This window comes from Coturnix japonica, chromosome 3, assembly GCF_054131305.1.
Source record: "Coturnix japonica strain WE chromosome 3, WE-NBRP24, whole genome shotgun sequence".
NCBI classification, from domain to species: domain Eukaryota; kingdom Metazoa; phylum Chordata; class Aves; order Galliformes; family Phasianidae; genus Coturnix; species Coturnix japonica.
Window position 1 is genome coordinate 39,009,842 of NC_140665.1, and position 23,664 is coordinate 39,033,505.

The 23,664-nt window shown below is 43.7% G+C and overlaps 1 long non-coding RNA gene across 1 annotated transcript; it reads right to left on the bottom strand.

Annotated features, from left to right (window-relative positions):
- Positions 1-760: 760 nt before the first annotated feature.
- Positions 761-8,570, bottom strand: LOC107311431 (uncharacterized). The gene is made up of 2 exons (XR_001554064.3): positions 8,087-8,570; positions 761-982 (listed from the first exon to the last, which is right to left on the bottom strand). It is a non-coding gene; the product is annotated as an uncharacterized LOC107311431 (long non-coding RNA).
- Between the last annotated feature and the right edge of the window lie 15,094 nt (positions 8,571-23,664).

A 23,664-nucleotide genomic window follows, 5' to 3' on the forward strand; every position in this document is an offset into this window, starting at 1 on the left:
GTATAGCAACATACCCTTAGAGTAGGTGTAACCAAAGATTGTAGGAGAGCCACGTGTCCTGGAAGGAAAAAGGGAGGAGATTACAGCATTGCCTTCACTAAAAGCTTTTCAGAGCAGATGAGAGGGCATAGGCAATGGCCAAGCACCTCTCAGGATATCTCTGATCTATGGAACTGGGAAGATACTGACTGTATGGTCCATTCCTCTTCCCCAAAGTACACCTAATTGCAAAGCATTAATGTGTGTCAGGAAGCAATGCAATAACGATTAAAATAACTCCACAAAATAGGAAATAATAGTTCTCACTTCTATGAGTCATGGGAGGTTACAGCAGTATGGTGCTCTGTAGGTCAATGATTTGTCTGTATTAACCTGCAGCGAGGAGTCATACCAAAAGAGAAGAGAGAAGAAGAGTCAAGCTGGGATAAAACTGAATATGAGGAAAAGCTGTTTGCAGGAACAAGATGAGCCCTTTCCCCCTTCAGGAGATAAGCACTGGCCTGGGAATGAATATATGCCTTCCTGAGCTCCAGGTCTGATTTGTGGCAGACATCATGGAAGCTGGCAGGAAGTGAGGTTCAGCTTCAGAGTATGCTATGAGACTGAGAGAGATGATGGAGGCCAGGGCAGCATCAATAGGTACTGTCACTGGAAACATGTGGAAGAGTGCACATACACATTGGAACTTGGTGGAACTTGGTCATGGCCTCAATAAATGCTAGAGACAGACACAGGGTGGATTTTGTCAGCAAGAAGGTGGTGAATGCAAAGGGCTTGTGTTTATTGACTGTGAGATGTAAACTGTTTGCTCTTGAGACAGAGGATGGTTCATTAGTTCCTGCAAACCTGGGTACAAGCAGAGCTGGAACATCCAGGGCAGGGCACAGGAAGGCTCAGTGGGACAATGTGAACCTCTCTCACCAGGCGGAGGATGGAAGCTGGCCTCAACCTCGTGTTGTTCATCACACTTGTTTCTCATGATCTGTGTTTGAAAAGAAAATAGATTTTATCTTAATGTACTGGCATGTATATTGCCCTAGAATTAATTATTCATATAGGATGGGGTGTGCAGAGTTACTCTGGAGAAGAGAGGAGTCCCAAGGAAACTTAAGCATGAGTTTCCAGCTTCTCAGTTTATCCCCACTTTGGCTGCAGTTATTCCCATATGGCAGTTATTGCTTTCAAAGCCAGTCCTGCTTTTCCCTGTGCCTGAAAGGCCACTCCCCCAGTCCTGTGTATGTGCACCAGCTGGCTCTTTTCCAGGCACTGCACAGTGAAGAAATGCCTGCTTGCGTACCTGCTGCAAGCTATTTACATCTCACTTTCATTGGCAATAAATTTGCTCTGCAGAAGAGCTCCAAGCAACAGTTGTTCTGAGCATGGAGGGAGTCTGGATTCTGTGACGGTGTTTAAACAGCCAGCCCTTATCATCGCAAATGGAGGAGCGCAGGGAGCTTGTTGATGCAAACCAACATCAACTGAACTATGGCTGCCAGCAGAACAGCTTCCCATGTGAAAACCCTGAGTGCCTTCTTCATGACAAGGCTGCAGCAAAGCCAAATCAAGGACAGCCTCTTTTTTCCCCCCAAACCAGCTGTTAATGGAATAAGTAATTCTGCCTTTCACATCTCACTCACTTTATATGCATTCTAATTAATTCTGTCGGGGAAAATAATTGGCTCAGATCAGGTCGATCCAACTGAAGTTCTAAATAACTTTGGTTGAATGGTATTTATATTTCAGAAACTAGCTTGGGTGAAATGCTCACATGCTCGGCATACTGATCCTGTGCTAACTTGGCATAAAAATAGTGCTGTGGTCCATCAAGTGGCATTAAGTTCCATCTATAAAAAGACATCCAGCTGCCTCTGGAGTGCAGCTCTCTGAGGATGGAGAGGAGTAGAGCAACCTGTGTCAGTGCTGAGTGGTGGGTAGCACAGGCACATTGCCTGCCGGGGAGGTGGGATAGGAATTGCCCTGTGGAGATAGTGTGGAAACATGGGAGCTGGTGGGCAAAGAATTGGAGGATGTGGTCGCGTTGGGACAGTACCAAAGCAGAGATCAGGCAGTAGTGGGGAAGGACAAGGATTTCAGACAGAGCTGGGAGTTCTGATGTATGGGAGGTTGAAAGGGGAATTACATGCAAATAGAAAGCTAGGACTGCCCTCACCTGAGGGACAGAGATAGTCAGAGATGATGGACCCAGGTGCTGGCAGGGAGATGTCATTCTGTCAGCTGGACGGCCATGATCAGTATGTGAATACACATCCCATGAAGTGGGATGCTCTTGTCCTTGATTATTTAAGGCATGAACATCTTGGCTTAAGAAACACGCAGATGGACAGCAGGTGTTGCTGTGCTGAAGGTCAGAGCTACACTAAAAGCACCTTCAGTTGTCTTCATCCTACAGTTTCTCTGTGAACATTTGGGCCAGCGTTTCTCTCCCTCTCCACCTGAGAAATTTCAGTTCTGAAGCTAGATCCTCACTCTGTAACTCAGCTTTCATCTCTGCTTGCCACAGCATCAGCCCACTCTCTTGGATCCTAGAAAAGCAAATTCATCTTTCCATCTGGTCCTCTTCATCTCCTTATTGAATAGGTAGCATTTGCCTCAGATGGCTCGCCCCGTACTGAAGAACAACATGTTTCACACTGCACGGAGAGTCACAAAAGGCCTTATTTCCATCAGCGAATCATGTAAACTGGCTCTCCTGCTGCAAACCTACTCCGCTCGCCTGTGTTGGCTGCGGGGCTCCCCGGGGGAAGCCTGGGTAAATGAGCAAGTGTGAAGTGCAGTGCCACAGCCTTCTGCACTTCCTTTCTCCCAAGTGCTAAAAATAATATCTCATTTGTAAATAAAGCAGCTCCCAGACTATTTTTATAGTCCTTTGGAGATGCGTTGGATGAACAAGCCCACATCCTGCTTTCCTCCTGCACCCCAGGTCACACCCAGCACAGGCAGCTGCTGCACTAGCTGTGTCAGATCGCAGCATGCAGCCGGCATGTTTCCATCCTGCTCTGGAGCAGCCACCCTCTCTAATGAGAGCAGCTTTCATTCCAGCTGAGTTCCCAGTTTCTCTCCCACTACCAACAGGACCTGCATGCAAGCAGCTTCTGATCATCACAGAGAGGACACCCATCTGCAAGGGCTTGTTCCCAGGTAGGAGGCATAGAGCGTTTAAGCAACTGGTACTGTCACAGTCTGAGCCAAAGCAAACGGCCAGCTGGCAAGGTTTGCCACCACCAGGGCAATTCTTGCTATTGCTAAAGAGCCTTTATCACGTTTCTCAGCCCTGCAAAGAGGCACACTGGCAGGAACGTTTCTTTCAGCTCCCGTGTTGACACTGTGGTTAACTTCCCACAGGAGTCAACAGCTCTGAAATTGAATCAGCAAACAGAAACACGGGAGGTGAATGACGTAACATCCAGCCCACAGGCTACACCACGGGCTGTTCCTCTCTGTGTGCCTGCTGCAGGAGGTCAGGCTGTAAGGCGGCACAGAGAAAGGCTGCTCAGAGCTGGTGGTTGTTCCTTTTCCTTGCTAGACTAAAGGAGCAAAAGGGATTGTAATAAAGCTACTAGAGCTAATGAATGGTGATTGCAGCAGTCACAGGAGGAGTGGAGCTAGTCTTAATGTGGCTAATTTGTATACTGCTAGCAACAAAATCACAGCAGCTTAGAACCCAGGATGCAGTGTGGACAAAGCGCCTGAAGCTGTAGTACTGCATCCTGTAACAATGACACTTCTGTATTTGAGTTAACTTTGCTGATGCTGTCCCAAGTGCACGTGAAGATGCCAATAGCTGGTTTGTCTGCAGTGAGGATGGGTCCAGCACCAAGAAAGCACTAAGGGACTGAGCTCCAGCACCTCTCAAATCTTTCCTGATAGAGTGCTGAAATCAGCAGGTACATTTAAGAAACATTTTGAGCCTTCCACAGGTCCTAGAGCCTTCAGGAACAAAAAAGAACCTGCCTTTCCTAAATTCACTGTGAAGTAATAGGTCAAAGAAAAAACCTCTGGTAATGATGTGAAAGGGATCCAAGCTGGTGGGAAGGCTCAGACACCCTGCCACCCTCCCCAGGACCCTTTCTACTCCCCCCAGCTCCAACGGCCGGAGCAAAGCTTGACCATGGTGCATTCACTGCTCACAGGATGAGTTGGATGAAATCCTATGACCTGTATTAGAAATCAGGCCCTTTCTGCCTTTAGTTTGAGTCCAGGAAAATAAGCCAGGATTAAAAATGACCTATCTCAGGAAATCTCAGTGAAAGCCCTACCTGTTTCTTACTTTCACTTAAGTGTTTTCACCCATCCATCCCTCCCTGCGCTCACTTAAAGATTTATTTGGTTTTCCCTCTCTCCAGGCTCAATCTAATTAAATGCAGAAAAAAAAATTAACAAAAAAAAAAAAAAAAAAAAAAAAAAAAAGGAGCTTTATTCATGTGAGTGTTCTGTGAACTTTACTCAGGAAAAGTGCTGAATACACCAGAAAACAGAACCATTTTTATGTGACTATGGTCTTTTTTTATGGGATTTGTTTCCTTCTTGCTCAGCAAAACCCTTTTTCTCTTCAATGAAGAAACGGCTAAAACCCCATAGTTTGGTGCAGAAGACTCAAGCTCAATAAAATGACAAAAACATGAAATGTTATTTTATTGGTCGCTGAATTCCTTTTCCACACTGGGAGCATTTCCATAGAAGTGATTAACAAAATAAAGCCCTGATCCCTTGAGTTTAAGGAGCTTTTAAAATGGCAAAATTAAGCTTTTGGACTATAAGTTAGACATAGGATTGTCTGGCAAGGTCCACGTGACTTCCATTTCCATATGCATTATGATACCATCTTTCATCTTGAACCTATGTTCTTGCATAATAGCATTTCCTTGGGAACCTTTCCTACGTTCATCGTCCAAAATAAATGGTGATCTCACAGTCAGGTATTTCACACTTTCCGTCATTTCTCCTCATTATTCAGTGTGCATCTCATGCCTTATTTACAAGCTGTGATTAAAACTGTGCTGTGGAGGAAATGGGCTGCAATTTCCAAATTAATTTTGCCGCATAACATTTTGTGGTAGTGTCCATGTGCTTCCCAAGTCTTCATGGGTTTGTCTTTGTGAGGTCCTGTGTCTGCAGGGCTGCTGGAGGCAGTGGTGTTAGAGAGAGGGTTGGGAAACAGGAATGCTAAGAAAGGGCATTCATAAGGCAACATGGAAAAGAAGAAGCGAGGCACAAATTAGTCACAGTGCTGAGAACAGAAGGGCAGGATAAAGGAGGGAGTCAAAAGGATGACAAGTGTTGGTGAACAGGGGCTCTGGGAGGGCATCCTGGGAGTGCTTGGTGGCTGCACAATGTTGTCTTAGAATGAGGAGACAGTGCTTTCCAACCCGGTAAGTTGTTTGCCACACTGCAGTAGGTTTACAGGCACAACCACATCTCACTCGGTTCCTCCCATCTCACTCCTAGAGATTACAGTTGCACAGAATCACAGAATCATAGAATTGCAGGGGTTATAAAGGACTTCTAGAGATCATCAAACCCAATCCCCTGCCAAAGCTGGCTCCCTACAGCAGGTACATCAGGTATCCCATCCTTCCCCTTCCACCCTCCAAACTCAACCATGTTTTTTCTTATACATTCATGGCTGTTCTGCTTAAAGCACACTTCAGCCAGCAAGTGAGAAGGAGGGGAACACCTCGGTGCTGGAAGAGGCAGGGGTTAGCAGGACGGTTTCTCGTTGCCTTTCTCATGCTGCTGCCAATTGCACTGCATATTTTGACACCTCTGGTGGTTAAAGCTGTGGATATGCTATTCCCCAGTGGAGGCTGTTTCTCAATTAGAAAGCCATCACATTTTGTTAAGATGAAAGAAAAGCACCTCTAAGTACTAATATTTGCAGAGCCACATAGGCAGATTGCAAATACAAGTTGAATGTTCTTTATCAAAGCACACTTTCAGTGTACCTTTATGAATAGGGTGGGTTTGTTTGTGCACTGGGCAAGGGAGGTGCATGTATTTGTTTGCATTTTAAGGCAGGTAGGTAACTCTTACTGATAACAGAACGTGATCATTCCTGCTTTTCTGATTCTGTTACTCTACTGCTTTTCTGAATCCAGCGCCTTAAGTTTTAACCCTGATATGAGGAAATACATTCAAGATTGAACCTTAGGCAGCAAGCTGTCAAACAGCTGTATTTCAGCAGAATTAGTGTTATGCCTGGGTGACTGTGTCCCAGAGCTAAGCTCCCTGTCACTGCAATACTGTGGTAGAAAATGTCTTATTGGAAGTAAGGGTCGATGACGTAATTAACAAAGTGGCCTTATGCAGCGGGGAGTCAATGCATGATGATGCCCAAGGGTTTTCCTTAAGAGAAGGCTCTACGGTAATGACTGGTAATGCGGAGAACAACAGCATATTAAAAAGGATTTTTCCAGCAAGCCCACTGTGACTGAATTTCCAGGAACAAAAGAACTTGCCTCAAGCTCATGCCAGGGTTTGTGTCACCTAATACATGGGCAATATCAGGAGGCTGTTCTGACCTCATCAGCACAGATTCCCTTTCTCCTCTTGCTTCCCAGCAGGCTTATGGACAGTGTGAGCACTCCTGAAGACCAGGCAGTGAAAGGCAAACAGCAGGTCTGCAGAGGATTTGGCACAACGAAGCTGTGAGCAAGGCTTTACCACCAAGCCATAAACTGCTCCCACAGCATACCCTGGCTGTCTAATGGCGCACCTAATAGACTGAGTGAGTACACATGGATTCACTGACTTGAGAATCTCTGTCCTTATTATGAATGCACCGAATGAGGTAGAAGCTCAGGCTCTGCAAGGCAAAGTAGATAAAATAACATTAAGATCTAATCTTCTCCAGATTCCTACAAGCCTCTGGGAGGATGTGGGATTCATGATGGGTTTTTATTTTCCGATACATTTCTAGTCATACTTCTGTTGTCTCCTATGACGCACATATATGATGTTTATGCCTCCTCCACCATACAAAAAAAGAGAGAGAAAGAGAGTGAGAGAGAAAGTGAACTGGGGGGAGTCCAATTACTGGAACTTAATTAAAGCAATTTAAAAATGACTTAAGCAATTATCTAACAAGTGATCTCTTTGGTAGCAGCTGTACACAGGCAATTTATTAGTTAGTGAGGCCAGCCCTGTTTTTTTTAATACAAACAGACTAATTAATCGGTGGTTAACTCTTGTAATGACCAACTCTGGCATTTAATTATTGCTGCTGTCATCAAGCATAATCACTTCTTTCCCAGGGTTATTATACCAACTGCCAACAGTGACCAGTCCGTGTGAAGTTTAAAGTGCTTTCCCAAATTGTCTCTCATTTCCACATCCTCTGGACTTGTTTAGAGCACACGTTTTTCCCAGTGTGAAAGGTTCCACCCAGCTTTTTAGCTCGGTGCCAAATTTCCAGGAATGCTGAGAATTTTCTGGGAAGAAAATCTTCCCAGCTCTTCCATGCTTTAGTTGCTGGAGCGGGAAAGGAGAAGGAAAAAGTATTTATTTCCCACATTAGAAATCATACAATGATAGAACCATAGAAAGGCTGGAAGGTTAGAAGAGACCTCTAAGATCACCTTGTTCCATCCCCCTGCCATGGACAGGGCTGTCACCCATCAGATCAGGCTGCCCAGGGCCCCATCCAAACTGGGCTTGTACACCTTCAAGGATGGGGCATCCACAACCCTCCAAAGGAAGCACAAGCATTAGGTAAGGCACAACAAATCTCGGAGGTGAACCTGCTTGCCTAGAAGGCCCATCTGTGACCACTGAACAGGTGCAGAGTGCTGACCTAGTGTAAGCTGTGTGCTTATGCTGCGATTACCCAGTCCTGTGCACATTTCTGGGAGTTAAAGATTTTGTAACAGATTTAATAAACCTGAAATGCCCAGCAACAGATGCCAAATTTGATCATCTCGCCAGAGCTGACAATAAAGAGGTTCATACAAACTCAGTGGGAAAGCAAGCAGAGAGAGCAGAGGAACTATTAGCGATGGCGCTAGCATGAAGCAATTGCAAGCGGCAGTCAGTAGGGCAGTAAAAGCTAATAAAATCTTGATGTACAAACCAGACTAATCAAAGAGCAAGTCCCGTGTATGTATCTTCAGTCTCCTTGGCCTTCACGCTGCAGCCAGTGGGAATAGCTTGATTGCTTCTTTAGATAAATGGATCCCAAGAAAGCAATACCCGAGCATCTCTGTCAACCCACTGGACTGAAACAAGACTTCAAAACTGCTGAAATGAAGCAAACAGCTTCCTCGAGTTTTCAGGCTGTCAGCTCTCCACAGCCTAGTGATAGAAAAAGCCCTGGGCTGGCTTTGAAGGTCTGAGTCAGCATGGGGGAAGGGAGAGGCTGCCTTTTTCCAGAGCACGCCTTCTGCAAAGGGCAAACAAACAGCGCTGCGCTCTGCCCCGCAGAGCAGGGCAGGAGAGTGAGTCTGGATCCAGCTCTGGTCATGCAGACGCAGTGTGGAGCTACCAATGGGGACTTATGCCCAATATGCCCTGGGGAAAATGGGAGCTGATGTGGGACTCTTTTGCTCACATTTTCTATGACCAGACTTCTTCCCAAAGCCAGACTCCGGCTCTGACCATGCAGTGAGTAATAAGGGAACATTTTTGTGTGAAACCTCCCTTGCCTTGTGAATGGCAGACGTGGTCCTGCAGTGCTCCAAATGAGGAATACAAGCAGTGTCACATCAGTGCTGGTGAGACAAGAATTGGGTGATAAAGCTGTGATTTGCAAAGCACCGGCCTATTAGACAGCCTGCATTAATCTGATGAATGCAAAGGGAGAATAGGTAGGAGTTGCTGTAATAAACCTAAGCTAGTAAAGACCCTAAATCCCCATCTGCTGTAAGCACCTTTGTCTAATTCTTAGGCTGAAGACACCCAGTCCTCTTTCTTCATCAGATGAACTCCCCCATGTCTGCACTTGAGGGGAATTAGATCACATCTGGGGATCACATCTGGGTCTGCTTCCTCAGGGCTCTGATTACACATCAGCACTGGTCATGATGGGACTGAAACCTGATGTAGGCATCCAGCCCTGCTCCTCCACCAGCAAGGGCAGAACGGGCAACTTTAATGAGCACTTTGAACTGAGACTGTTATTCCTGGCATGGAAATGGTATTAAGTGGCTGAGCATCCAGACCTGGGGTTAACTCTGCTTCCATCTAACTTAAACAGCAAGCCCAAAAGGGAAATGAACATCAGCTTTTCTGGCTGAAAACACTGTTTTTGTTATTTTTTTGCTGGCTGGTCATATTGCAATAAAGCAGCATATGGCCTGACAGCACAGGCTTTACTACCCATCAGTGCATGCATACACAGCTGTAGGCAGGCTGCTTGCATGCCAGCATGTGCTCTCCTTGGTGGGGAAGAATCATAGACCAAACCTTTCTCTGGGGTCATGCTGTCACCAGGGGTGACAGGAGGTACTTTGCTGGCATCAGTGGCTTTCTGCAGGTGCAAAAGCAGCCTCCTTGTACAAAGGCAGAAATAACTCCTGCAGCAATGGATCAGGCACCTGAAATCTGAAATCTTCCAAGCACCACAGAACAGCAATGATGTGTGACCTACCCATGATCTCTGGGTTAGTCTGTGCACCAGGCAGGACAGCAGATGCATTTCTGGGCCTGATGACTAAGAAGTTCAGAGAGGAGAGGGCAATCATGGCATTATTTCTTGTTTCTGTGCCACAGGATGACACTGGGAGCACAGGTGCTCTTGCGGCTCTTGATGTTGGTGGTGCAGAGATTAGTCTGACCTCAAACATCAGCTTTATGCTGAGTGCTGGGAGATTCTGTTCCCTCCAGGTGCCAGCAGTGCCAAGAAGTTTTGTAAGCAGTGTTAGTATCTCCCAGCAGAAAGCGCACAGAAGTAGGGCAGCCATATATTTCCTCCAATTTGGCATTCAGCTACGGGCAGAGAACAAGCATCATTTCCATGCCAGGCTGGAGGTGTAATGGGAAAGCCATCCAAAGGTGAAAAATGAAGTGGCCCCTGACACATGCAGATACTCCCTCCCACCTACCATATCCTTCCTCTGCTCCCTGGCATCTCTGTAATATAAACCGTGCTCATTTTGCAGGCTCACTGCAAGTTGAATAGCTGTTTATTGGCCCAGCCTGTTCTGCAAACACCTGCAGTCCTTCATCTCCATTGTGGGGCAGCGTTTCCCTACATGCTGCAATATCCAGGCTGCTTGCAAGCCAGTGCGAACTGCAGGTGCTGCAGAAGCACAGGCTTCAGTGCGGGCTGTCAAAGCATGATAGGGTTCTGGGTATATCCTGGTCAAATGAAAGCCAGGCTCCTTCAGTCCCACTGCTGTTGGCAGCTGAGCCAAGCAGCTCAGTCGTGCCTGTGCTCATCCTGGCCACGCTACTTGGCAGTGGATTGGATGTCCTGAAGATGCATTTGGAGGACAATCTTAGTGATGGCAACACAGTACTTGGTGGGCTGAGCTTTGAGCTAGCAGCACCCCTGGGGTATTGTCCATGAGGGAGCACTCCTGCAGAGCCTTCACCATCTTTGTAGCTCTTGTTTGGACACTCTCTAATAGCTTTGTGTCCTTCTTACATTACGGTACCCAGTGCTTCACACAGTCCTTCAGATGAGGCTCCATCAGCACAGTCCCTTCCCTCAACCATCAGTGCAAGCCTGGTGGAATCACTGTCTTTCTACAGTCAACCACTTTCAGATATATCTCATCACCACCAGGGATGTGTTCCCTTGATCCTAAAATCATTTAAATGAGTTTCATTATCAAAAGAGTATCTGCTTTGAAAGAGGTTATTTTATTTAACATGTTACTCTTTGTAGTTGTCCTATCTTGGTACCACAGCCTTGTTTTTGTAATGTTTAACTTCAGCCTGTGTGAGCTGCCTGTGCTCTTATTTTGTCTCCTGGTATGCTGCACTTCCTCACATGAGTATCACCTCACAGTGAGAGCAGTCTTATTTTTATATCTTGAGTATGTGCTGTTTTGATTGCATTAGTCCCTAGAAGGGCCCTGCTATTTTAGCAGCCATGTAAGTAAACAGCAGTGGAAGCTGGGACAGGTACATTGGGAGGAATACAGTGATGTTGCTTGTCTGTGTGGAGATGGTGTCAAGAAGATCAAGGCTCAGCTGAAATGGGATTTAGCGAGAGGTGCAAAGAAAAATAAGAAAGGCTTCTACAAGCACGGGACAGACCTTATATCAGGGTCTGTTTTGATAGGACAAGTGGAAAGGCTTCAAACTAAAAGAGAGGATATTTAATTTGGATATAATAATGAAGTTTTTTACAATAAGGTGGTGAGACTCTGGAATAGGTTATCCAGAAAGAAGGTGGATGCCCCATCTTTGAAGACACTCAAAGTCAGGCTGGAGAGGTCTCTGAGCAACCTAACCTATCTGTAGATGTCCCAGTTCATTGCAGGAGAGTTGGACTAGGTGATCTTTAAAAGTCCCTTCCAACTCAAATGATACTATGATGATTCTTTGAATGTGTTCATCTTCAAAACAAAATGCATCCTTAGACCTAGACCAGCATAACTGATGAGCAAAGTGATGCTGTCACTGTGGCTTGATTTGACTTTACCATTTAATATAAATGCATCTGCTTTGGTGAGGCTTGCACAGTTTTTCTGCCGACTCCTTAGTAGCCATTACATGGTGGAGCTTGATTAAAGGAATGTGGATTTCAAAATCATGTTTGTACACACATTCACTTCAGCTGAATGTGAAACATTTAAGTATGCCTGTCTGGATTGCCTTCATGCTAATCAGTCACCGAGGGGAGCTGACACATCATCTGTCCTCTAGCCAGCTAGGAAGCATCACTCACACATTTTGAGTTCAGTATTGGGCAAGATGGCTGTCCATCAAATGTGAATAATAGATTGGAGGAGTTAATGGTCTGTTCCAAGATATTTTATGAACACAAAAAATGCCCTACATTTATAGAATCAATTATTCATTATGAGCAATTCTCCCCATTTTTCTCATTCAAAACACAAGGTAGTAAAATACATGCCATTATCCTCACTTTTCTAGATTCATGTATCAAAAGGCCAAGGGGGTAATTAAGATCATCTAGGTTGACCTCTAGCTTAATACAGGCTAAAAACTCTCTTCCGATTATTTCTGCATGGAGACCATCCTTTCTGCTTGAGCAACAGCACATCTTTTAAGAAGACAGCTAATTATGATTTGAAAGCATCATGTGCTACAGAATCTGGTACATCCCTTTAAGCTGTTTGTATAATTAGCCTCGTTGCCAACATTTTTATCTTGTTTCTAATCTGAATTTGTCCTGCTTCAGCTTTCAGCCACAGGATCTTATTAGATCCTTACATCACTAGATTAGAAATCCCTTTCATAATGGTGTTTGTGACTCACCTTTTATCTGCTCTTGAATAAGCTAACAACATAAACTTCATTGGTCTTTTACTATACAGACAGTTATCTGATCTCAGATTATTCTTGCAGCTTCCATCTGAACATTTACTGGCCTTTGCTTTTATGAAGCAACAACAAAATTTCCTTAGAACTGCCAAGAACCATAGCTGGCAATTCCCTTTGTGGGGATGGCATCCAGCCTCGTGGAGTTCTGAACTAGACTTTAACTTGACAAGAAAAACTCTTTGGGTACGCAGCTGAAAACTGCTGGTTGCTGAAACTCGGGTGATGGTGGATTGAGAGTCTGCTATATTCAAAGTCAGCAACACGTAAATATTTCACAGCTTAGAAACCCAGTTTCGTGAAGCTGCAAAAAAGTGCCAAATTATCTTGGAGAAAGAATTTAACAGGCAAGATATCATAATGGTACTAGCAGTTTTTGTTTCCTTACATCTTTAAAAGAGAATAAGGGAAGAAGAGAGGTTCAGCAAAGGACAAGAAAAGTGAGCACAAAAAAGGCCAAAATAATTTTGTTCAGCGAGCAATTAAATAGGCCAAACTGTGTCAGCTTGGAAAGCAGTTGATTGAGGAGCAAGCATTATGGAATACAACCAAAAATGATGCAAAAAAAGTGATTGGAAATGACTGCAAATGAGGATGAGGAGGCTCTTATAGTGCCTGTGCTGCTCTGTTGTACGCACCCCAGGCAAGCTGGCTGCTGCTGGAGGCTGGCTTAGTGGTCCTTTGATCATGCCTGGTCCAGCTGTTCTCGCCTTCCTAAAATGTGAAGTGTAATTGGGAATTTTATGCAATAGTTTATTACATGCCCCAAAGCCACACAGCTGCCCAAGTGAGAGAAAAAAACTTACACTGGTAAAAAGAAGCAAGCTAACTTGAAGTAAGCGAATGCAGATGAATACAAATGCACATACATACACACATAGGGGAAAAAGAGGTAGTAGTGAATACAAATTAGAAGGGTGGAAAATCAGAAGATGTCTTTGTGAAGTGACAGGACACAGGGAAAAAACCCAAGGCAAGAGAGCTAATGACTGTTAAACTAAGTTTTTAATATGCCTGTTAATACTACAGTATCCTGACAATGATTCTAATCTGCACAAACATGTTTTTAATGTAGAAATGGCAGATAGATTCAATATATCTCGTTGCTCCAAATGTTTTTTGAGAAGTCTGCATGAAGAATTCACCGAGGGTGAAGATGAGATCTGTTCCCTTCCAACTTGGCAATGTGCTAAATGCACTAATAAGCTGGCTGTTTTTAACCAGTAGGGCTGGTTGCAACAGGAGTTTTAAAGGGGCTGTGTGAGGAGAGCTGCAGACTATTAAGCCAGTAAACCATGGGGACACTAGAAAAACTTGCTTGTCTGGAGATACAGAAGATAAAAATAGTGATAATTATAGGCACGCTGACATAAACAGTGATCGCCAGCAAAATAGTGCAATGTCATTAACAACAAGGCAAAACACAACAGCAACAACAAAAAGAAAATGAAAGAACGGCTGAACAACTTTACTCAACAATAATCAGCTTAGGCTCAAGGGAAACAAGCTGCTCAGTATCAGCGTAGTATCATGTCTGTCTGATGATAGAAATGTCGGGGGCAATTTGTTTCTATTTCTCTCAGCTGTTTGTTACCGTCCTGGAAAACCTTTATTTATCGAGAACTACCCAACTGACCATGTCATGGTAAGTGGGACTAACAATAATTTAGTAAACTAGGCTCAAAACACTGTTAAATGTAGAGCTATCTTCAGTAGGCAGCCTGTGCTTTTCACAGGCCTTTTGCTACCTAAATGACCTAAAAGAAAATTTACAAATATTGCTGGAGGCTGAGGAGAAAGGATGGTGAAGAAGATATGCCACTGAGCTGAATTGCTTCTTAAAATGGGAACCTGCAAATATTCCACTGCAAACAAATTGAAGCAGTTTGCCCCAGGAGAATGCAAGTAGGCTGCACCTACAGAAAGGTGATACCCACTGCCTTGGGTATCAGTGGCCCTGGAGGGACTGGAGAGCTGGGGTGCAACGTCAGCTGAACACAAACCTCCACTTGCTTTTCTACAATGAAAACAGCTGTAGTCATCCTTGGCTATAAAAAAAAAGGCTTGCTTCTGCCAGCAACATCCAGTTCTCTTCATGTGCCTAGTTCTGGAAGTGTTAAAGGCATCGAGGAGATCTACGGTAGTAGACAGAATCACTAGAAGTGCTCCATGGACCAAAATTTTCCTAAGGAGACCAAACTGGGCAACTGGTTTCTACTGCATAAGGAGCCAATGTGTGCGAATGGCTCTGAGCTGGCCTCCCCCTCACTGCTTTGTACTGAAAACATCTTTGATGATTTTTATGATTTATTTCAGATGAAAATATGAAACAAGGATGGTTGCAGACCGATTATAATCAAAGAACTTTATTGTCCAGTCTAATTCTAAGTCTAAGGGCACTAGCTGTTGGCTTGTGATTTTGAGCTCTTGCTGAGGTGGCAGGTGATCCATGGGAAGTCCTGAGCCTGTGGAATGGGCACAGTGTGGTGTATTTGAAGTGTATGGGGGGCTGAAGATGAAAGCTGAAAGATAAACAAGCTGTAAGATTCGTTATGAATTTTCATAAATCCTTTCAATCGGTATTATCTTTTCATATCACTTCATAATTGTGTAAACCAGTAACTGAGACCTTCTTTCTCCAGCCATGGGATGACTTAATCTGAATTGATTTGATTTTTGTTTTCTCAGATAAGCCGTACAAGATTCCACAGTGATTGCTCAGAGGTGACTTCAGACAGGTGAGAAGAAATAACACTTCTTGAGCCCTTCTGGGCAGAGCGCTTAGGCTCGTTGTGAAAGGTGATGTAAATTAGCAATGTTTTGCCATTGGAAAGGACACATTTACTTTCAGACCCAGCATTTCTCTTTTACCAAACATGTTGAAGATGTGAATTTGAAATCTGTTTTCCTCATTTATAAACAATATAATTCCTATAATAGCATTTGCAAAGCTTATGAGTATATCCATTTTATGTGGGCTACGATCGTGATAAAGTGGGCCAAAGAAGGGCAAAGCACTCCCAGAAATGGATACAATATGAACGACCCTGCGTGGCCCACAGGAAAAAATGTGGTTGACAAATTCTTTGCCTCCCGCGATGTTCCGGGTTCTTGGCTAACCTCAAGCACACATCCATTTCAGCTGCATGTGGAAGGCAGGATTTTGTTCACATCAGCATTGTCTGACCTCTCCCTTTCTGCTGAATATCTGTGTCCCCTACTGATTGCTCTCTCTGTAAAATAATCCTCCTTAAATTATTTAGTTGCATATTCTGCCTGCCCCTTGGCTTGTGTTCTAATTCTGGTGAGCAAAATGACCTCAATTAGAAATTCTTGCTTAAACATACAATATCATGGAGATGGTTTCAAGTTGTCTCGTCCCTTCTTCATTTTGTTCAAGCCTTGTTTTGTATGTTTTTGTTCATCTGCAACTCGTGAACTCCTGTCATTTCCTTGCCTTAAAACAAAACTTACTCAAAGATAATTATTTAATTTGCAGAAAGGAATTAAAAATACCATAATTAAGGTTGCAGTTTTCCTTTTTAGATCTTGAGGGGATAGTATCTGCTCTAATTGTATAATCACACTAAACCAGGCTCCATATAAAGATACATGCATTTTTAATATCAAGATAATTTATTTGGTTTCATTAGAAATGCTTGTAATTTATGGTGGTAAAAATGAGAGTGGTATTAGGGCCATTCATTTTTTAACCTGGAGCCTTTTATTGTTGCTCAGGTTACTGCACTAATTGAGGCACACAGCACTGCATGTCTCTTAGCCACTCTCTTTTATTATTTCTATATTATATTATATATATTATATTTCCAAATACGTTTTACATATTATTCTTATGTCAAAATCAGTAATAGAATCACTCCAGATGCAGTTTATTTCCTGACAGCCAGAGAGAAAGGACTGCAGCTTACCAGTTCTTGAAAGAAAATCAAATTTCACTCCAGCATCCACTTACTTACACATTTTTTGAGTTACTTACAAATTATCTGGCACTTAACACTGAAATTAAATTCTATATCTCAGCAAATATCTTACCACACTTTTATCTTTTAATTCAGTGGCAGTAAGCTTCTGGTGCTGCTTCAGTCATTCTTTGCTGCCCCTGAGAAAACCAGGGTCCGTAGTACTGAGTTCTGACCTTAAAACAAACCATAACTGGACAGTGTGTTTGTGGCAGCCCGTGGCCGTGACATCCACATGGTCTGGAGTTTATGTTAGGGGAGAATTTGGCTGAATTTTTACCTCATCTTTCCCAAAGACAGTAATTTTGTGGAGGAACCATGTCTGGCTGACATGATTTGCCTTTCAAACAACTCTCCTGACTCATGATTAATAAATAATTCTCTCAGAATGTACAGCTCGTGGTCCAACTGTTTGATCCCCAATCTCCAATATTAACTGTGAGTTAACTCATACTTGCCTGGTGTTTTCTGTCTATATCTTACACAAGAGGGTCTTTTGCATGTTCATTCATCTCCATAACCTCCAGTTCATGCTAGTTAGTACCCACACATTCTCTGCAGGCTGTTAATATGTTTTCCTAACAAATTCAGAGGCAAAGAAAACATTTAGCTCTGCTGTCACATTTTCCTTCCTAAAGCTCTATTTATTGACCCATTATTTTTCTGCAGTTTTCATTCCTCTGCTATATTGATGGTATTTCCCATTTTTAAATATTTATGTGCTTTCTTCTTGGTTTCTTTTTCTTCCACTTTTCTCTTCATGTTCTACAATTACTTACGTTTTTGCTCACAGACTCCTCAGATTGCTGCACTGCTTTTCTTTGGACCCACAGTTACACCATGGCTTCTTTACTGGAATACTCCACATATGGCCGAATTCCACCCCAACAGGATTTGTTGGATTTGGCAGATGAAAATCAAACAAACCATATCTGGCATCGGTTTAATACACCAATAGATTGCAAACTCATTCTTACATTCACGTCAGATATTTACTGACATCAAAGGATACCTTTCTTTTTCTTCTTTCCTTACCCCTCTCCTTTCTCCTGTAATACAAGAGCCCTATATACTCTATCTATCCTAAATCACTGCATGCTGAGCCCTGGACAGTGTTGTTGGCAGCACCTCTCACATCTCATTTGGGTGGCTTTCTTGCTCGTAATTCCAAATACACCTTCCTTGCTCCTGTTTAAGAAGGCTCTTCAGACACCAGGGTGACAAAAAGGCAGTGGGACCTGACATGGAGCTGCTTAGAATCATAGAATGATAAAATCATTAAGTTTGGAAAGACCACTAAGGTCATTTAGTCCAACCAGCAACCCATGCCTGTGACCATTCCAGACCATCTCTCTCGGTGTTACATCTCCATATTTCTTCAGCTGATGCCAATATCTGACCACTCTTTATGAGAAGAAATTTTACACAATATCCAACCTGAATCTCTTCTGGCACAACTTAAATCTATTGCCTCTTGTTCTATTGCTATTTACCTAGGAGAAGAGGCCGATCCTTGTCTCTGTAAAAAGGAAACAAGGCATTTTTTGACTCTGGAAACTGTTCAGATTTGAGTTTTTTCCTGTCTTTCACGTCTTCTCAGTGAAAATCTTAAAAAATCATCATTTAATGAGAAAAAGGGATTGATTAAATAAGGTTATTGTGGTAAAAATTCTGTAAAAAATATATTTGCAGAAAAAAAAAAGAAAAGGAAAAGAACTATTTCAAGCTCAGTGCAATGAAGATGACTTTTCTCTATTTTGTAAAGCAAAGTCTCTGATTTTCTATCATTTCTAGAAGCATTCAGGAAGAATGCTGATGGGAGAAGAGATTTATCATGGAGAAGTGTTCTCTATGGCCAAAAATATGGGTAAGCTTTCTTGCTGTCCACAAACGAAAGTTGTCTGAGATGACACAAGCCCAGCTGCCCACAGCCTGTGGTGTATAACTACAGGAGAATTGCCTGGCAGGTTTGTTATCAGTGTAAACTTACCACCCAGATAAGTGTAGAAATAGTAGAACTTGTGCCTGGGTACACAAATGTTCAGGACCTTGGTATTCCTACTGCTGGTTACTGCATCCTGTACTTGTGAAATCTCCCACTTGCAACAGCATTTCCCATCAGTTTTCTCCACCTGTGGGAGAGCAGGAGTGACAAACCAGAGTGGGCTACTTACACCTACTGTCAGTTCTGGTGTACTTACGGTGTTCTGTCATTTTGATTAGTGACAGAACTTTGAGACTCCACTGTGTACTGAAGCCCCGCTGTGCTATATGCTGTGAAAGGACAAATCAAAAAGATAATCCTTGCCCTGAATAATTTACTTTTTTTTTTTTTTTTTTTTTTTCCCCTTCTTTTTTCTTTTCCTTTAATAAAAATCTTTCCAAAGAATAGAATGAAGTAAAGGAAGAACAATCACCGGAGCAATGGTGAAGCTTGAGCTGATGGGATCAGGGTGCGGGTGTGTGCATCAGTAGTCATTCAAAAGAACGAGGACAGGATTTCTTTAGTCAAGTCGTAGCTGTAGATGTTGCACCAACAGAGATGTGAGAAGATAAGGAACCAGATAAGATTATCACTGGGTGATTGCCTCATATTCTGTTAGATAAACTATGCAAAATGAATCTCCAAGTCTTTCATAAGCTGGTTATGTCAGAAGTGACTTGGGTAGATGTTACACTCGCAACAAGTTGAATCAGTAAGGTGGTCTGCACTGATTAAGCAAGGGGTTTCTCAGGATGTTTAACAGAGTGGAAGACAGAAGAAGTATCTTATTTAGACCTCTGTGTGTTGAACTGACATCTGAAATGGAAAACTGGCCATGATTTTAGTCTGGACTTTAAGAGACAGAACTGGCATACCCAGTAGATGTGGGAATGATGAGGAATGTGAATTCTGCTTGCAAAAGGAACCACACAGAGACAGAATGAGAGAAGAGGGTGGGACAAAAGGCAGAGCCTTGAAACCAAAATAGCTGAAGGAAGGGCAAAGAAGACCTCCCACCTGAAGATGTGGGGAAAACACATAAAGGGAAGAGAGAGGTGTGGTTGCTGGTGTTGGGTGTGATGGGCAGGCCATGATAAAGGAGGATGAGGAGGGTGGAGTCCTGCAGTCCGATACAGAACAGATCAGCACTCACTTGTTGGTAAATACCTTTGCTTACCTCTGACCCTAGTGACACATGTACAACAAAACAATGCAGTGTCCATGTCCTCAGTTGCCATGTGTGAGGCAAAGTAATATATTTACACCTAGGTAGAATAAGCAGACATCAGTTGGCTTCAATTTGCTGTCTTCTCCAAGGAGGCTGTGCAGCACCAATTCTGGACAGAGATCTTGGCCAGAGGCAAAAGGCGCGTGACTGACATACAGCCAAAGGCTGTTTGCTGTGATCTTGCTCTGTTAATTAACCACTTCTGCCCCAAAGCACACGTGTGAAGCAGTCCACTTTCTAGCCATTGTATATGTTTTTAAACTTTCCACCAATTGCTATTTACACAGGCTTGGTGACATTTATATCCAGTTCTGTTTCCCTTCTCTGTTTCCTCAGATGTGGATTTACATTGCTGCTCTGTGTTGTGTGAGTTGGGGAGAGACTTTATAAAATATATAGCAGACAATGTTTGTTAAGAAAGGGAGAAAAAATGGGAAGTGAATGATTTGGTACAGCAACTCAATAAGCCATGACATATTTTACAGAAAAACAATCGGCAGTCATGTAGTATAACATCACACGCTGAGTAGGATTCGTGGCTGTGCATAAGTTAGAGCAGTACATTGACAGATAAAAAGATTAATGAAACCTCCCTCCCTACTTGCAGGAAAAAAACAGTTCTCGCAGATTCCTTCGTATCTTCAGTCATTGCTGAACTCCCCTTTTCCTTCTCCGTGAACTCAAAAGCTGAGGGTGAGAAAGCTTAGAGGAATGTTGCCAACCTCCAGCTTCATATTTTCTGGCATCAACATGTAATTATCTCTGCAGGAATGTGGCAGGCAAATCTGTTGCTGTACAGTTTTTATATACAGAGGATGAAATTTCTTGTGCTGATTAGAAGGTGACACCTGAGGTGAGATGAGGAGGTTCACTGACTTTTAAAATAATTATATGTGCATCAGCGGTAGCATGTAGGATGCTTAAGATAGGAAATAAAATCTAGCTCGTGGTGGCTACTTTGAGCCTTTGTGCTGGAACTGCAGGACCAAGAAGGAGCTTGCCCCAGGTAACTCTGGGAATCTCGGGGCTGGCCCTTGCCTCCTGGTGAGGACAGGTTTTAGATGCCTGCAGGTTTATGGGTTATGTGGGCCAGGTGGTGCTGAGCCAACAAGGTGGGCACTGAGCTGGCCCAGACGGTCCGGCTTTCCTCTGGCACTGCTTTCCACTTCCAGGCCACTATGATAACACGAAGGACAATGATGGGAAGAGATGAAATATGAACATGGCACCCATTGCTTTTCCCTGGGCAGGACCCAGCTGCTAGTTCTACCGGGTGCCCTGAGTTGCTTAAACCTTGTCCTCCTTCACAGCTGCCCTGTTTGCAGCTCTATGGACTGGCAATTGATTTACTTATGCTTTTTTTTTTTTTTTTTCTTTTTTTTCCCCCAATGCAAGAATAAAAATTGGAGTATTGAGCAGATCAGTTTTGTATTTACAAGAGATAGACGTGCCGGCAGAAGGAATAGCTACCAAGCTTGCACTGCCCTCCTTGAGCAGTGCCTTTTTGCCCCTACCCACCTCCCTCCCAGCCCAAGGTCTGTGCCATGCTGTCACTGTGCACACAGGAAGGCGGGGTGGGCTCTTCTGATCTTTGATGCACTTACCCAGAAGATGCAGCTGATGAATGGTCTTTTGGATACCACAAAGCAACATCTGCAGTGTGACACACAGTGTCAACATGGCTGGTGTCACACAGAGAAAAGTAGGTGTTCTTTGACAAATGAAACCCAAAAGAGGACAGAACTTCTGAAAGGGACTTTTGTCCAACTTTAGTTTTTGATGTTAAAACAATCCCTTTGGTTTATTTGGAAAGCTCTTCCCCTGGTAGACTTTATTTTCTTTTCCTTCTTGCACACACACACACACACACAAAAAAAAAAAAAAAAAAAAAAAAAAAAGGGAAATAAAAATGTGAAAATATGGAAGGATGTATTTTTCCTCATAGAACAAACCAGAACTGAATATTTTCAATCAATTCCCCTAACTCACAGAGAAGCAGAGACATGCATGGCTCTTTACAATGAGAAGAGAGTGTAAAAACGCTTAGCAAGCTCTTGCCTAGACAAATATAAAGCTGTAAAGCTGTGAGCCCAAATTTTCCATCCGGGTGGGTCATGCTGTTATTCTGGTGTTGGGGTGGGCTGAATGCCAGAACCATTTCTCTTCTACCTGACTGGATCTCCTGTCTATGCACAGCCCGTTGCTGTGAATCCCTGCATCACCCCCCAGTTTACTGCACAAGCACAGGCTGTTTGTACTGTGTGCTGCCTGAGGAAGGTGCCTAGGCACCAACCTCAGGTTTTCTATGAGCACACTGGGTAAACATCTGACAGGACAGCATTGGGAAGGCTCAGAGTATGCTGAGACTTAACAGACTTCATGATTTGCTGGGTCCCCACAGCCTTGTGGTTATGTGTGCTCTCCATTGATACTCTTGCCATTCCGGGAGGCCACAGGAGGTGGCCATTGCCAGGACAGTCAATGCTGCCTGGTCCCCACAATCTTCTTTCTGAGAAGTGCCTCCAGACCAACTGCAATGTGCTGCCTATTGTAGCTGGCCTGAACAACTTATTCTTGATCATTGTAGTCATTCTCAAGAGAAGAGGTACTGGGAGAAGGCTGAAGGCTGGGTGAAAAGTCCCAATGGTTTGTGTTTGGTCTAAATATGAACTGTCCGTTTGGTTTGCAAGATGTGGGTGCCTCAGAACCTCTCCAGGTGACACACAAAGGTCAAAGCAGGAGTAATGCAGAGTAATAAGAGTGGAAGAGACCCACAGCTATAACTGTCTTGCGTAAGCCTCACTTCATGAGCCACTTGATCTAAGATTTTGATGGTGGATTTGGGGATTTTCTTGCCATTTCTCTAAGGAGTTAGTTGAATAAATATACAGTGAGGAAGCTGTCCCTGAGGCAGGAGGTGACAGGATGGATGGCACTAAACTGGAGTGGCCAGTAGCATGCAAGTTTTCTCTTGGAAGAACAGGAAGGGCAAGAGTAGATGAGGGATGGGGTCAGAGGTATGAGGAAGGGCAGTGACAGTGCATAACAAGGGTTAGGATGTGCTATAGAAAAGGGAGAAAGCTGGTACATAAGATCCAGACCTGTAGAGGAGAAGGGATGGTTAAATTGCCAGGAAAGGAAGGTATCCATTAGAGTGACTTATGTGTGTGGTGGCTTGGGGAAGGATTATGATTGTTCTATGGAGATGGGGATGAGGTGACAGTAACAGCCTAGAAAGTGTTTGGCCCAGTATGAAATTGCAAGCTGTGTCCATAAGTTTTAATCACTCTGGGAAACAACTGGCTGTGATTAGCATGTCTATGGCCAGAGCAGCTCCATTAGCCATCCCTTCAGGGAGGGAGAGCCAGCTGGGTGGCCATGGGTGGCACAAAGGGAAGGGAAGGGATAAAGGCTGAAGCTCATAACACAGAGCGAGGCTTCCGCCAGGACCTCCAGGCAGCAGAGTTGTTGGATGCTGTTGCCACTGCCACATCAATGCCTGAAAGTCTTACTTTTCTTAAGGGTTTGTTCACCTACACGGTCTGCAGTGAAAGGGTGACACAAGCAGCAGCAGCACGTTGATTGACCCCAGTGTGATCTGAACAGTACTCGAATTTTCAGGGCACTTGGTGATTGCATGTAGTGGAAACCAGCAAATGGTTTCCATATGCTATTCATGTTCTTATTGTTCATCTGACAGGTGATACCTTTTTTCCATTGAAATGGTATCCCCTCATCATCGAGCTGTGGGTCTGTGAGGGGAAGATGTGGTCTGTTCCAGTTAATTCTGTAATTACAATCTAACTGCTGACAGAAAGTGTTTGGAAAGCTTCTTAAGCAATCCTAATGGTTTTACATTGTGTACACCTAGAAGAGCACTCAGCCTTTCCAGCTCCATTGGTGCGTTAACATGTCATGTAATGAAACCATTCAGCTGAGATTAGAGGGAAGCTGGAAGAGCAGGCAGTGGGGGAATTGGTTAGATGCTTGGCTGTGTCTTCCTG